At 41.7% G+C, this 14,395-nt stretch overlaps 1 pseudogene; it reads right to left on the bottom strand.

Annotated features, from left to right (window-relative positions):
* Positions 1-220: 220 nt before the first annotated feature.
* LOC133902464 (multiple organellar RNA editing factor 8, chloroplastic/mitochondrial-like) lies at positions 221-3,420 on the bottom strand (annotated as a pseudogene).
* Positions 3,421-14,395: the final 10,975 nt, after the last annotated feature.

Genomic DNA, 14,395 nt, shown 5'->3' with positions numbered 1-14,395 from the left:
TACCCACTGCACAACTTAGGGATATCTCCCAACACTCGCAAACAAGCTCGAGAATCACGAGCTATACCCCTCCAACCCTTCCTACAGGAATATGCAGGGCACGAATGCTTCAAAGAAGCAAGAAGGTCAGACAAGTATGTTTAACCACAACCGAGCAACAGATTCAATATGCAAAATAGAACGAACAAGCTATGGTATCACACGAATCAATTTTAGCGCAGTAAGCAAAGCAGCGTACTTATTTGAACAGAAGACACTTCTTAAGCAGACAAGTAAAGGACGAATTGAAAACAGTGCAGCCAGCGATCACCAGTTTCAGACACATCGACATACTTGCTCGACACATTCGAAACCGAGTTCTCAAGGCATAGCTTAGGTATATATGCATAGACTCCACGAAAACAACTAGACCTGAGCACGTACTAGCTTCTACACATCGTCTAATCTAGTAGTGTTCTACTGGTAATTCTTCCCAGGTCCGTCCCGCCCCTCATAGGCTGGTGCACCTGCGTTGTAGTTACCCCCGCATTGTTGGTAGCTTGGGTTGCCTGCTTGGCCTTGGTAGCCTTGTGCGCCGCCACCATAGCTAGGGTTGCCACCTTGGTAAGAGGGTTGGCCGCTACCTTGGAAAGGAGGTGGGTTGTAACCTTGATACCTAGGGTTGTTGCTCTGATAAGCAGGGCCGGGGCCACCGTGCATGTTTCCACCAGGGTTACCTTGGTAGCCTTGGTTGCCAGCTTGATAGCCAGGAGCGCCACCTTGGTAGCCAGGAGCACCACCTTGCTGATAGTTTTGTCCACCTCCTGGTGCATACCCTGCTTGTGGGTTTGGTGCATGGGGCTGGTAGGTTGCCGGAGCACCAGCATTTGGTGGTGGAGGTGGTGGCATATTGCCCTGAGCATGGTGCATTGGAGGAGCATCACGGGGTGGCATAGGGTTCTGCCCAGGTGGGGGAGGATTGTTGAATCCCTGCCCAGGGGGCACATCTCTGTTCTGGAAATTCTGCATATTGTCTCTTCGCCTCTCAAAGTTCCTTGACCTATCAAAGTTACGAGGTCTATCATTGCGCCGAGATCTTTCATTGGCACGAGCATTGTTTCTTACCCACTCCTCATGGTACTTAGAGTCATAAGGAACAGCTTCTCCATTTATAAAAGGTTCTCCTGCAATACAAGGAAAAGGGTATCAGACACATATATGCTCAGATCTTAACTGATCAGAGATCTCAAGTTCTCCACTTCTATCACATAGGCACAAATAACTCAAAAGTCAAAACAGATGAAAAAGAATGTATAAATGTGGATCATCAGCTTCTTCTAATGCATACTCATCTAGCGTTAGCACATGTAAATTAGCTCCGTTCAAACACAGTAAACCAAAGCAAGCTAACAGATGGCATCTACAGTTGGGCCATCAGAAGGGCATAGTTTAAATTTATTAAAACTGCCATCTGAGGGGCTCAAAAGCCTAAGGCAGAAAGGTCAGAAGTTACAGCATTGATCGTTCAGGTTTCCATCTAAAGCAAGGCAAAAGTTCAGTCATCGGACATATTTTAAAGCACTGGCTATGAAACTTGACAGGTCAGGGAATCATATAGTTTCACAATTGTCTTAGATTTTAGTCCATTTCTTGAACAAAAAGAATGCAAAAGACAGACGAGCAAACATTGAAGCCCACTAGAAAACACAATTATCTTTAGAAGCAGTTAGCAACCACAGAAGCAGATAACTGGCAAACCTCAATGAACACAGGCAATCTGCGTTCTTCAAATTACATAACTAACATAGGTTGCAACAACTAAGTACAAACACCACTGAAGTAAATGCAGCCAACATAAACTCCAAGTTTGCATGTAGCAATTAATCAAGTTGTCTGCATTCAAGTTTAGTTGAATAAGTTCTCGTGGAATCAACAGGTTCCCTGGGACAATCAGCAGCAGAAATACTTAAGTACAAAAAGAAAAAGAAATAATCAGCAGCAGAAATTTGATACAATCAATAACTAACAAGTAAAAAATAAAACCAAGAGTAAAATATACAACCACAAATACATTAGACATTATATAGGGGCATCTGAATTCCACAATCTTGGGCATATAGTTACGATGAGCATAACATAACATAGGCAGCCAGCACCATTAAGAAGGGTACATATATAACCAGCCAACCAGGAATCGATAACTACTTCAAAATAGTACAGGGCCCAGTCAGATAGGAAGAATATAGTTGTTACCTCCATAGTCCTTGTTCTTGACATCCAAGTATGAATCAGGAAGAACCCAGCGAACCTTGGGCAACTCTACAAATATTTTTTGGCACAAGGTTATCGATTCAACTTCATAAAAAATTGCCTACAAAGAATATCATTTTGCAATACCTTTTAGTTTGTAGGAAAGTTCCTCAGAGACAAGGGCTCCAAAAGCGAAGTAATGCCGAGTTGATACTGAATAGATCTTCTGCCTTGCTTCTTCCTTGCTGGAAAAAAAAAAATAGAATTCAGATAAAAGAAGTTCTGGACAACATAAAAAATGACTAATACAGTTACATGTAAACATAACAAAAATATTAAGCATATAATTGGATGTTACTGTATCAAACTGACGACCTGCTATGGTTCTAAGAGATAAACTAAAAATATTAACATGTGATACAAATGCAAAAGGATGTCTGATCAAGTCCGTAACAGGTTAATAGGTACTATGGTTCAAAAAATAAAACCCAGCATAGTCATCAGAATCACAATTGACAAAGTGAAAAATACAATGTTCTGAACCAACCCACACAAGAGGCATCATGCCAATGATAATAACTCCATAGTACTAGGAATCAGACCAATAGTCTGGTGGTGAGGAGGCTATTTGACCTCGCCACCCAACTGAGATCGAGTCCTAGGAGTGACTATCGTGCCCAAATCTCCTGGCCCATTTTGTCAAAATTGATACAAAAACATGATGATATCACAATTCTCTCATATCTCTCCAACTTTGTGTATCACATATCGAACTGAGATGATCTTTCTGCCATAAATTTAGAAAGAGAATAGCCAAACTGGCCAATTCCATTCCCCCTTTCTCAACTCCATGACGACGAGCCAGTGCTCGAAGTCGCAGCCGTCGAGGAGGATAGTCTCCTTGGGCGGCCAGTTGCTCCAGTTGGGCGACGGGTCCCTCAGCGAGGACGTGGTGGGCTACGTCGCGAAGAACCTGGCGGCGGCGGAGGCGGGACGCAGCGCCGCCGGGAGGAGGCTCCCCGCTGCGGCGGCGAGCGGGCGGGAGAGGCGGCGGCGCCGCTGCAGAGGGACGAGGAGAGCCTGGCGAGGCGGAGCGCGCGCGACGCCGACGCCATCGGGGAAAATCCTAGAGGCGAATGGGAAAGACGGCGAGGGTTTAAGACGAAGGGGAGCGTGGGAAATATCTCCACGACCTCTCTGCATGTTTGTTTGTTGTTTTTGATTTTTTGAAAAATTATATTTCTGTTTTTAATTATTTTTGGATTTTAGTGTTTGTTTTTACTTATAAATTTTTAATTTTTTTTAGAAAAACTACTTTCAACTAGTTTCTCAGTTTCGAATTTATGTTTTCAAAATTAATTTTCAACAATTCTATTTATTTAGACTTCTGGGTTCTAACTTCCGCTACCAGAGAAGGCAGAAGAAAAATAGTAAACAAATAGTACCTAAGAAATTGTTTATTTGTTGCTTCTGTTTATAGTTTCTCTGGTGTTGGAAGCTAAAAATTAAAAAGTCAAACAAACAGGATTATTGAAAAATAATTTATGAAAAAGCTAATTAAAAGTAGTTTTTTTAAAAAAATTATATACTGAAAAGTTCAAAATTTATTATAAAAACTAATAGTTTTCAGAAAAGATAAAAATTTCAGACGTAAGTCTCTGAAAAGTTCCGTCAATAGTGATCGGATCCAGTGACGGTGAGATGAGCTTCAAAGGAGGCCCTAAGCAAGAGGTCACGTCATTTGTGCCGAACTCGCTCGAGAGTATTTTAATATTTTTACTAAAAATTAATAAAAAAAATATATTTAAATGAAAAAATTTACAAGACTAGATGCCTATCATCCTTTCAAAAAGTTATAATCCTTTTAGAAAATGATAAGCTAACCACCCATACCATTATGACCCTTAACGTATTCTCATAAAGCGATTAGATCCATGCATAGATACACCCATCTTATTGCCCCTTGAAAGGGCGATTAGGCCCTACCCTTACCTCAAAGGGTGACAAGGGATCTAACCGTCTCCTCAGATGAGTATAAGGCATATTGGACGCCACGGAGGTACGGGTAGCTGACTAACCGCTCTTTGAAAACGCTGTAGTTTTTTAGATGACGATAGACGTCTAGTCCCGTAAATCTTTTCATCTGGATATAATTTTTTAATTATTTTTTAGAAAATATAAAAATAAGAAAACTCCCCGCTGGAGGCCTGCCATGGGCCGCGAACAATACAAGTGAAAAACATAAATATGTTAGACTCAACTAGTGCACAATCACCCTAAATTAATGTGAAAGTTACAATTCTAAGGTGACAAGAATTACTCAATTCTAGCAAAAAAATATGCAAGAAAGCACTAATTGAAAAAGGTTGAAAATATTGTTCACCCGGATACTCCGGGTCAACCTGGAGTTTCCGGCTTCGGGTCAACCCGGAGTCTCCGTGTTGTACAGTTTCGGAACCTCCGGGTAAATCCAGATTCTCCGGGTTCTGTACAGAACTGAGCTCGAAACTGAATTTAAAGTACGCATAAAGAGTTCTAGCTCAAACCAAGTGATGTCATGTGTTCCAAGTGATGATTTCGAGTAGATCCACGGAGAACCTCTAATCAAATACACGCGAACAAGTAGATCGAGCAAAATGCATAAATATTAAGCAAGAACTCAAATGAAAGGGAACAAGAGATGAGACACAAGATTTGTTTCTTGAAGTTCGAATTCACCACTGTGAATCCTACGTCCCTGTTGAGGAAGCTCCAATGAGCCGGGTCTCTTTCGACCACTTTCTTCTCCAAGCTCGGTCACACTTGAGCTTGGCTTCCACTCTTGATTTCTTCACTTAAGGAGGCGAAATCGAAACCTTCACAAACTTTCTCGCGGCTCACCACAAGCACGGGAGCTCACCGGTGACACCTAACCGGCTAGGAGCTCAAAGCTACAAGAGTAACAAACGCAATCAAACTTCTTCCCGATGAACTCGAGTGCTCAAAAATAAGATTTAGCTCATTTGCACTCAATCTTTCAATCTCTCAATCCAACTCATTTTTCTTCTCAAATCACACAATAGATTGGAGTGAGAGGGAGTTCTTTTGGCTTTAGAGGATGTTTCTTTCGTACCCTTTCAGCAGCCCCAAAGTATAGGGCCCACCTAAAAAAACTAGCTGTTACAGTCTTTTTTTACTAATCCGGAGTCTCCAGGTCAACCCAGAGTATCCGGGTAAGTTAAAGAAGACAAAACTGAGCACCCAGACTCGGAACCTCACCCGGAATATTCGGATCAACTAAAAAGACCCAAACCGAGACCTCTCCCCGGAACCTCACCCGGAGACTCCGAACAACCCGGATAATCCCGGTTAACCCGGAATATCCGGATTCAGCACAGCTGACCTTCGAAAAATGGCGATAACTTTTGATCCCGAAGTCCGATTTTGACGATTTTGGACCCTATGGAAAGCTTATTCAGAGAGGTACACATCCCAACTAAATTTATGACCTCAAACACATTGGATCAAATTAGTAACACTTTGAAACCTAATTCGGACACTTCCACACTTTCTACACCGGGATTTCTAAAAAGAACTCTCACTTGGGTTTGGTTAGAAACTCTTGAACACTAAGACACGACAATTAGCTATACATTGCATCTCTTTTAATAGTGCGGTATACCCATACTCAATTTCAAAGATAAAACTCGTTTGAACCACTTTGAGCCTTCGAATAACTTTTAAATACTGCTTCTTTCATTCAAACTTTGAGGGTTGCCAACTTCCATATAATCTTTACTTCATCTATTCTTGATTTCTTCATATGATTGATGCGAAACATTCATAGGTTTCCCTGGCCTCATACGGTTCATTGGCGCAAAGCCTTCACTCGCTCTTCACCACCGCTTTGGTCCTTCGACGCCAAGCCATTTGCTTGCTTTTCACCACGGATAATCCATTGCAGCCGAGTCTTGCTTGCCCTTCACCGTCTTGCCGTAGAAAACCACTTTGTATTCGAAATCTTCAAGGAATTCATTTTATCAAATATAGAGTCCACTCTTGTTCTTCACTCTTAGCATATATGATTTCAATTCGACTTATGCTTTCTTTTAGATCCTAACCCCAACTCACTCTCAAGCACAAAATATATGGGTTAGTCCATAAAATCTAATTGACAACTTTTGTACCTTAAGTTACTTGATCTCCACACGTAACTTATTAGCCTTCATGCATATTGTCAATCTTCATATAGAACCTAACCCAAGTCTCCCCCCTCTTCTCCCCGCCGGATTAGCTTTCCCGGCCTTTTCTCCCTCCGCGAGCTTCGTCACCTTCCGAAAGGCATATACGGAAATCGAAGCTTCCCCGGAGGATTCCAATTCACTAGAAAGTTCACCCACGCCAAGGTGAACCTCCATATACCCTTCTCCTGTCATTTCCTAGCTCGATCCGATTGTCATTTCGATTTTTGCCGAGAAACCCGTTTTGAACCCTAGATGTAGATATACTTTTTAAGGTTTTACGTGTTCAAGCCATGCATGATGTCTGAATGACCACGTAAAATGTTCACCTAGCCCTAGGGAGTACATTGGTACCCTTCGTTGCCGAAGGCTTCGTCAAAATCCTCGCTAACGATCTCACAAAGGTTCTACCAGCAGGTCTGGCTATATGACCGCTGCTCAGGCCGGTCTGATCGCTAGTAGGTCGGTGGAAAAGATCAGACAACCACCAGAGTCAAAGTCAGACCACCACTAGGGCCGATCTGACCGTTGGTGGATGATCTGACCGCTAGCTCAACTTCGGTCAGACTGCCAGAGGCCACATCCTACTGCAAGTCGGTGGTCTGACCACCACCCTAAGGCCGATCTGACCACCAGCCTGTTGAGGCTAGGTACACTTAGGTTAGCTTATCCGGGTTTTCAAACGTCGAAACCCTAGTCGATTAGCGATCCTGTTTGAGGTGACGGTTTCAAACGTCGGAACCCTAGCCGATCTAATAGTAAGGCAAGCCAAATACCTTTGTAGCTGTGATCATTTGGATCTGAATATCGATGGTGTGAGCGAGCGAGCTTTTAGAGGTATTTAGTTTGCTCCGGGAGTAGTTCTAGATACCTCTGCAACGAGTGATGTAAGATCCAAAATAGTTGGGGCTTACTGGGAAAGGTTGACATGAGTCCCCTTGCATGGGTCTATGTGAACACGTGAGTCATATGGTCATCGAGTCGTGTGAGTCCAGGAGTATCCCCTACAGGGTGTAAAAATATTTCAAAATATCGCGTTCTCGGTCATGAGCATGCTTCTGTTCATCCGCATTGGTTGTACAGTCATGAGTTGTGGATTGTGGTTGGATATGTGGGAGTTGGTCGAGATGATTCCGTCCTATAGTTATGTTTGTTATTGTTCTAGTTTCATACATATGTAGGTGGTTGGTTACAGGGTTGATGGTAGTTTGGTTAAGTTTAGAATACTCACACATAGATGTCTATGTTGCGGTCGCATATAATTTACTTAACCTTGTGGTTTTTTCTTGCTAATGGCCCAATGCATAATCCTTGGAGTCGGATTAATTATACTTGCTCTATATAGATTAAGTCTTGTGAATACCTTCGTACTCACACTGCTCTTTCAGGTGCTGCTGGTGAGGAAGAGGCGGTGTTTGGCTACTTCGTGCCCGCCGGTGATAGCGACGGGCAAGAGTAGTTCATCCTACTCTGTTGGCGAGGCTTTTGAGGCGGTGCCTAAGGGCATGTAGCGCCGCTCTCTTTTGTTGTTAATAGGTTTAATCTTCCGCTGCTTAGTTGCTTCTTTTGTTGTAAATTGATGTAAATGGTTGCATGGCTAAATACTTGTAATATAACTTTAATTCTTTGCTCTTTATTAAGTTTTGTTGTGATGTGTTATGTTGGTGAGGCATGTGTTCCGATCTCGCACAAAATTCGTGCCGGGACTACCGAAGCGGTATTATGCTTAATCATTGAAGTCGTGATTAATAAAATGATCGACTTAATGATTAATTAGAATACTATTTTGACAGTTCCTCACATCTACCTCGACCATACTTGATCCAGATGAAGATAACGAGGAGATGGACCAGTGGGAGTACATGAGCATGATCGGCTCCCTCCTGTACTTGACGGCGACAAGACCCAACATCCACTTCGTCATCTGCTTGTGTGCTTGTTTCCAGGCTTCACCGAGGATGCCTCACCGCCAAGTAGTGAAACGTATAATGAGGTATCTCAAGCACACTCTCGAGTATAGCATTTGGTTTTCTGCATCATCTTCGCTTTCTCTTCATGGCTTTTTGGATGCGGATTTTGCTGGTTGTAGAATTGACAGGAAGAATACATCTAGTAGTTGTTATTTCTTAGGTACTTCTCTTGTGTGTTAGTCTTCTCACAAGCAGTCTACTGTTGAAGCTGAATATGTAGCTGTTGCTCGCAGATTTATGGGTGGTTGCTACCTTAAGGGACTTTGGATTAGATTTCAGGAGTGTGTCACTTTTGTTTGACAACACCAGTGCCATAAACTTAGCCAATAACTCAATTCAACACTTCAGAACTAAATATATAGATGTGAGATTCCACTTCCTGAGAGATCACAATGAGAAGAGAGATATTGAGTTGATCTACCTAGATATTCAACACCAACTAGTCGATATCTTTACCAAGCCTCTAAATGCAACAAGATTTGCTTTTATAAAAGGAGAGCTTGGTGTGTGTCATCCATATGATATTGTCTGAGGAGGAATTATCTTTGTACATACTTTATCTTATTTTTGTTGTATTTGCATTACGTAGCATTTTTGTAAGATAATTATGTTAGCAAGCTTCACTTATATGTTCTTTGCACTTTCTTGTACTACTTGTAAATTTGTGCTAAGTGTAATGGATGTATAACAATTTATGCAGGTTTAGGCTCTTATTGAAACATGCATAAAATCTGTTAAGCAAGCTTCTCTTTTCTAAGAATGAACTTGAAATGTGAACATAATCTCTTGTCTCATTTGAGTATTTGCTTTAACTTGATCAGTGCTTAAATTAGGGTTAGTTCTATGAAAAACTTGTGCTAGGCCGCTTTATCCAGTTTAGCGGATTATGGGTCTTTAACCTTTGTTTATGTAAATGTTTAGCCTATAATTAACCTTTGGGAGAGCATGCGCTCTTTTGTGTCGCAAAGGCATAACTTGTTTTGGTTTTATGGAAAATTACATATCTTAAATCTTATGTTGAGTTAATAAAATGAATGATCAAGTTTTGAGCTAAAATCGAATCCAATACGGTGGCTTAAGGCTTCATGTGGTTTACTAAAGAAGTGAACCCATGGTCGCTTAAAGCTCACTTAAGGATAATTAAATTATCAAATGAGAAAGTTAACTTGTGTTTTTAATGTGATAAGAATGATATTTTTCATGTTGTCAAACTAAGGTTTGGATTGATATATGGGTGTTTGCATAGCCCATCGGGTTGAACTTGGTTGTCTAGTTTGAACTTGACATAGCACTAGTTTCTCTAATCTTTGCACTGATCATGAAATTGTTGATGCTTTTGTGGTGACATCTTTTGGATAATTGAACAACATGATCAAAACTTGCTTCACTCCTGGTGCTTGTGACATAAACTCACTTCACGACTTTGCGCTTTTGAGTTATATTATTTACTCCTTATGGTGCTTTAACATCCCTAGTCCTTGTAAGTGCTTTGTGATCTATATGTGAAGCTTTATAGGTTTGTATTTTATTTGTACATCTTTGGCATTGTGTTGTATCCTTGATGTTTGTATTGTCAAAGGGGAAGAAAATATACCCAAAGATATTATACATAAATATTTAATAAAGGAGAAAAATTGCATTTATCTAGAAATGAAAGGGAGAAAATGAAAAATCTGCAATCATCAAGGAGGAGCATGTGTTTTTAGGTTTTTGAGTTTTTCTTACTCTTTCGAGGTTTTTGGCTCGTCTTTGTCTCTCTTAGTGCTTTTGCAACCTTTCTTATGACAAGTGACATATTTTACTCTTTCTTGAGTTTTTAGTCACTTGGATGAGTTTATCTTGTTTATTTTTTTTCAAACCAAAATCTTTGTACTTTGAGGGTTATCAATGCATTCATTAAGAGAGAGATTGAGAAACCAAGTTGAAATGTGCATTGGTTTACTTGTGATGAGTGATTGACATTAGTATTTAATTGATTTGATGTTGCATGAGCTTTGATGTGCTTTGAATTGATTTGGAATTTTATTTGAGCATATTGATTAATGACTAACTAGAATTTGAGTTGGAGATATGTGTTTACCTGTCTCATAGTGTGCATGTGATGGATGTAACTTGACAGTCGATGGTGAGATAATAGGGGTCAAGTGGAGTGCTTGGTACCGGATAATCAAGGAGGTCGGACGGAGTCAAGGGTGATCCTAGCTGAACACATAGAGGTCAAGCAAAATATGGAAGATGGACGGAGACGATGTGTTGACAAAGTCAAGCGAAGGGGATGCCGGTGCAAGTGACAAGGAGACCCGATGGATCGGGAGTGGGAGAGACTTACCGGCAGTCAGGATCGCAAGATAGAGTACACTCATCGACATCGGAGCGCTCGCTTAAGGGGTAAGAAAGTGGAGAGTCACGCTTTGATAAGCATGCTAGAGTTTCGCAGTTTGACCTCAAAACTGTAGGAGGACTGAAGGAGTACATGACACCATCGCGAAGCTTGCGTCGAGGCGAAACTAAGTCATGAAAGTGTCATGGGCGTTCGATGAATAGAGAAGAAAATGGATCAAAATACCCTCAGTGGTACGTAGGAGTGTATTACAAGAGAGGGGTATTTTGGAAAAAAAGTTAGAAAATTTAGAGGTCAAATTTTTTAAACCTATAAATAGAGAGGTAGGACAATGGAAGGAGATAAACTAGCCGTTTTGAGCCCCTTGTGCCATCTATATAAGTGCCTTGTGCTAGAGTTTTAGATAAGAGAAAGATGAGAGTTTAGCCTATGTATTAGGTGAGATGTTTGTGAGAAAAAATCTTTGTAATCTGATTAAAATAAGATTGACCTCTACTGTAATGAAGTTTATTTTTCTTCACGTTATTGTGTTCATATACTTTTAGTTTTCCTCTATTGGTTTCATTGCAAGTTTGCAAGTTTTTCGGTTTCAGGATTTGATTTTTGTTTTGGTTTTTGGCTGAAATTTTAGCATCTTGTGAGATCATTCTTCTTGTTGCTAGAGACATAAAATTCATTTACACATGCTTATATGATGGGGTCTTCCCTTGCCTCTAGACAATCAACTTGGAGGGTTTTGTTGCACGGTGTTCATCTTTTCTTGTTTCTTTGCAAGTTTGTGATCTTTCGAGTGCTAAGACATATAGATTGATCTTACGTGGAACATATGGTTTATATATTATCTATGGACTCGTGTTGACTCGATTTTCTCTTGTTAAAATTTCTCTCTATTTTCACTTCCACTTGAGTTTTAAGATGCGTTAGATGATTCAAATAAAAGATCATCGATTTTGTAAAAAATTTATCGAAACACTTATTTATCTCGCTCTAATAGTCAATCTCATTCATATTACCCATGCATGACTTTAGGTAAATACGCAACTGCAGAACACGTGCCCCAATACCTATATACAACAGATGTCATTAGCGTACGCTACCATTTTCCATCTCCACCTGGAACCTATGGCTAGTACTCTTTAGATCCAAGCAATTACTGTTCTGCAACTCCGACTATTGCACACACTGCGGTCTAGCTACGACCTCCAGGGCATGCACATAGAGGCAGGCAGTCACTGTTCATTGCCCCTCCTGCCAAGCAAGCAATCCATCGGCTCAGGGGCGAACTAAGCACGGTGGGCTTCAGTCTGGGTGTAGCAATTTCGCAAAGTTATAATAGCACATATAGTAAAAGCCTAACTACAGTCATATTTTACATTAATTCTATGCTGTTAAAGTTCAGCATGAGACGTGACCAAATCATAGTTCCGCCCCGCACCTGCTTATACGAAAAGCTAGTCCTGATGCATCATCAAAGTCGTCCATGCCTGCCTCGTGCATGTGACCTGACCTACCAATCCATCGGAAGCAAGCCGTTCCTCCGAAAGCGAGACACTTCACATCGTCAAATGCGTGCCTGATTGCCCGGTTACAAGCATTAGTAGCAGTGCTGTGTTTCAGGGCAGGACCTTGAAATATTCATGTCCTCACCTGTTCGGGGTGTGTTTCGAACACAGAAATTTTACAGAATTTTGTCGGAAGCAGTTCGTTAAGAAATTTTACAAGAATTTCGTAGGAAGCAGTTCATTCCCATAGGTCTGGGAGACGATTTCTGCTGTCCAAACATGGCCTTAACCTTGGGTAGATTTAAGAGCTACATGCATACCTGTTGCACTGACACATACCAAGACATAGGAGTGAGCAAGTACATGCTTTTGGCCAAAGCTAGGAGCTAAGAGAAGTCCCAGCTGTATCGGCCCGGCAAAGCCTGCCTAACTTAGGTTCAGAACTTTGGTCACAGTCAAAATTTCAGCTTTACTTTACAAAATTCGTATATTTTGATCATACTAGCACGTCCTAATCAACCAAGTCGAGCTCGATCCGGCTAAAATATGTTCAGAAGTCATGTCCGGTAAAAAGCGAAATCATTGGTCAGTTCCCTGGTCCAGCTGCTTATCCGGGGGGACAGAAGGCATCAACCTAACCTTCCTTTTTCTATTGCTTTAATCAAGGGCTTCCTTCTCCCTCGCAATAATTTACCGAAGATTATCAATGCGGCCGGAGTTGCTTCGTTCCATGGGCAAGGTCTCACCACGCACGCACAAGTCAGAGGCACCCGCACTCCAAAGGCATTGACGATGCGCTACACCTTGGGGCCTGGCCGGCCGGCCGGCGAAAGCAACCCAGACGGCCGGCCGGCCAAGAGCTAGCGATGTGCTGCAATGGCTAATGATTGAGCAATTATTCAGAGACGCAACAGTCTGAAAGGAAAAGTGTAGTAATTAGGATCTAGTCTTTACTTTTCAGTAATGGTGATCACAACAGTGTTCACATCTGCACATGATCGATCGATGGATCATGGGTTTCTGAGCTCCTACGTCAGTATTGGCTAGCTTGTGTTTGAGGAAATGTAGGACGTCCTAGCTAATAACTTCTCTCTCTCTCTCCCCTCCTATTATGATTAATCTTTACCTACTGCTGATAGATAGCTTTCTTTTGCTTGTTCTCTGCAGTCATCTCTGAACTCTTGCTGTTTGTTTAAGGAATAGACATGCCATCAAGTGAGCTGACAGGTGACAGCCTTATTGGATTGGACTTTGTGAGGCAGATGCATGCTCTCCGGATCCATTTGCTGACAACTAGGCCTGAAGGCACCCTCTGAACATGCTCAGTGTTTCACGGAATTCAGTCGAGCCGACAAGCGACAGCAAATTGACGAAAAAATGAGCAGGGAATCGGCGGCTTTGAGGTTCCTATTTCTAGTCCGGCATTGCCTGTCTCCTGATGCCAACCATGTGTTTATGCGGGGGATCCTGTCAAAATTTGCATGATTGCATATGGTGCTTTTGCTTGGAGAGTTGAAGGGGGCCTGTTGCTTGGGCAGACCAACTTTGGCCTAACCCTGTCCCCACTGCTCAAGTCTAATCCTGAAAACATGCACGTTAATAGTTTCTGTTCCTCATTAGGATTCTCCACAAGTTAAAGATGTAAACCTGAAAAATGTTATGCAGAGCACCGCACTTGTGCCAGAAGAAGTGCAGGTTCAGAAGTTAGGCTATCTCCAGCAGTTATCCTAAATTTTTATCCTCAAAAATACTATTACAGCATCTTTTATTTTTTTCATCTCCAGCAGCTACCCCATTTCCTACCTTCTACTACTCTTTTTCTCTCTCCGATCCCCCAATCAGCCTCTGGCTACAGTAACTCCGACCGTGTTTTCTTGTTCCGGGCCCACTGTCAGACTATGTAAACAGTACTGCTGCAGTAGTTACTACAGTGTTACATTTGGAGCACTGCTGAAGTTGGTCTTACGCTGGGTAGTAAGTGGTAACACGGAACAAGTTACCCTTGCAAGGCAAAATGGTCCTTGTGCTCACCAAACGGCCACTCAATTCGATTGGAGCAAGGCAAGCAAGTCCACAAGTATCTTGTTGGAGTTATTCCGATCCAAGCAAGTATTTGTCATGCCAACGGTGACA

This window comes from Phragmites australis, chromosome 20 (genome assembly GCF_958298935.1).
Source record: "Phragmites australis chromosome 20, lpPhrAust1.1, whole genome shotgun sequence".
Classification (NCBI taxonomy): Eukaryota; Viridiplantae; Streptophyta; class Magnoliopsida; order Poales; family Poaceae; genus Phragmites; species Phragmites australis.
The sequence above is the reverse complement of the archived record's forward strand: the minus strand, read 5'-3'. Positions and strand labels throughout refer to the sequence as shown.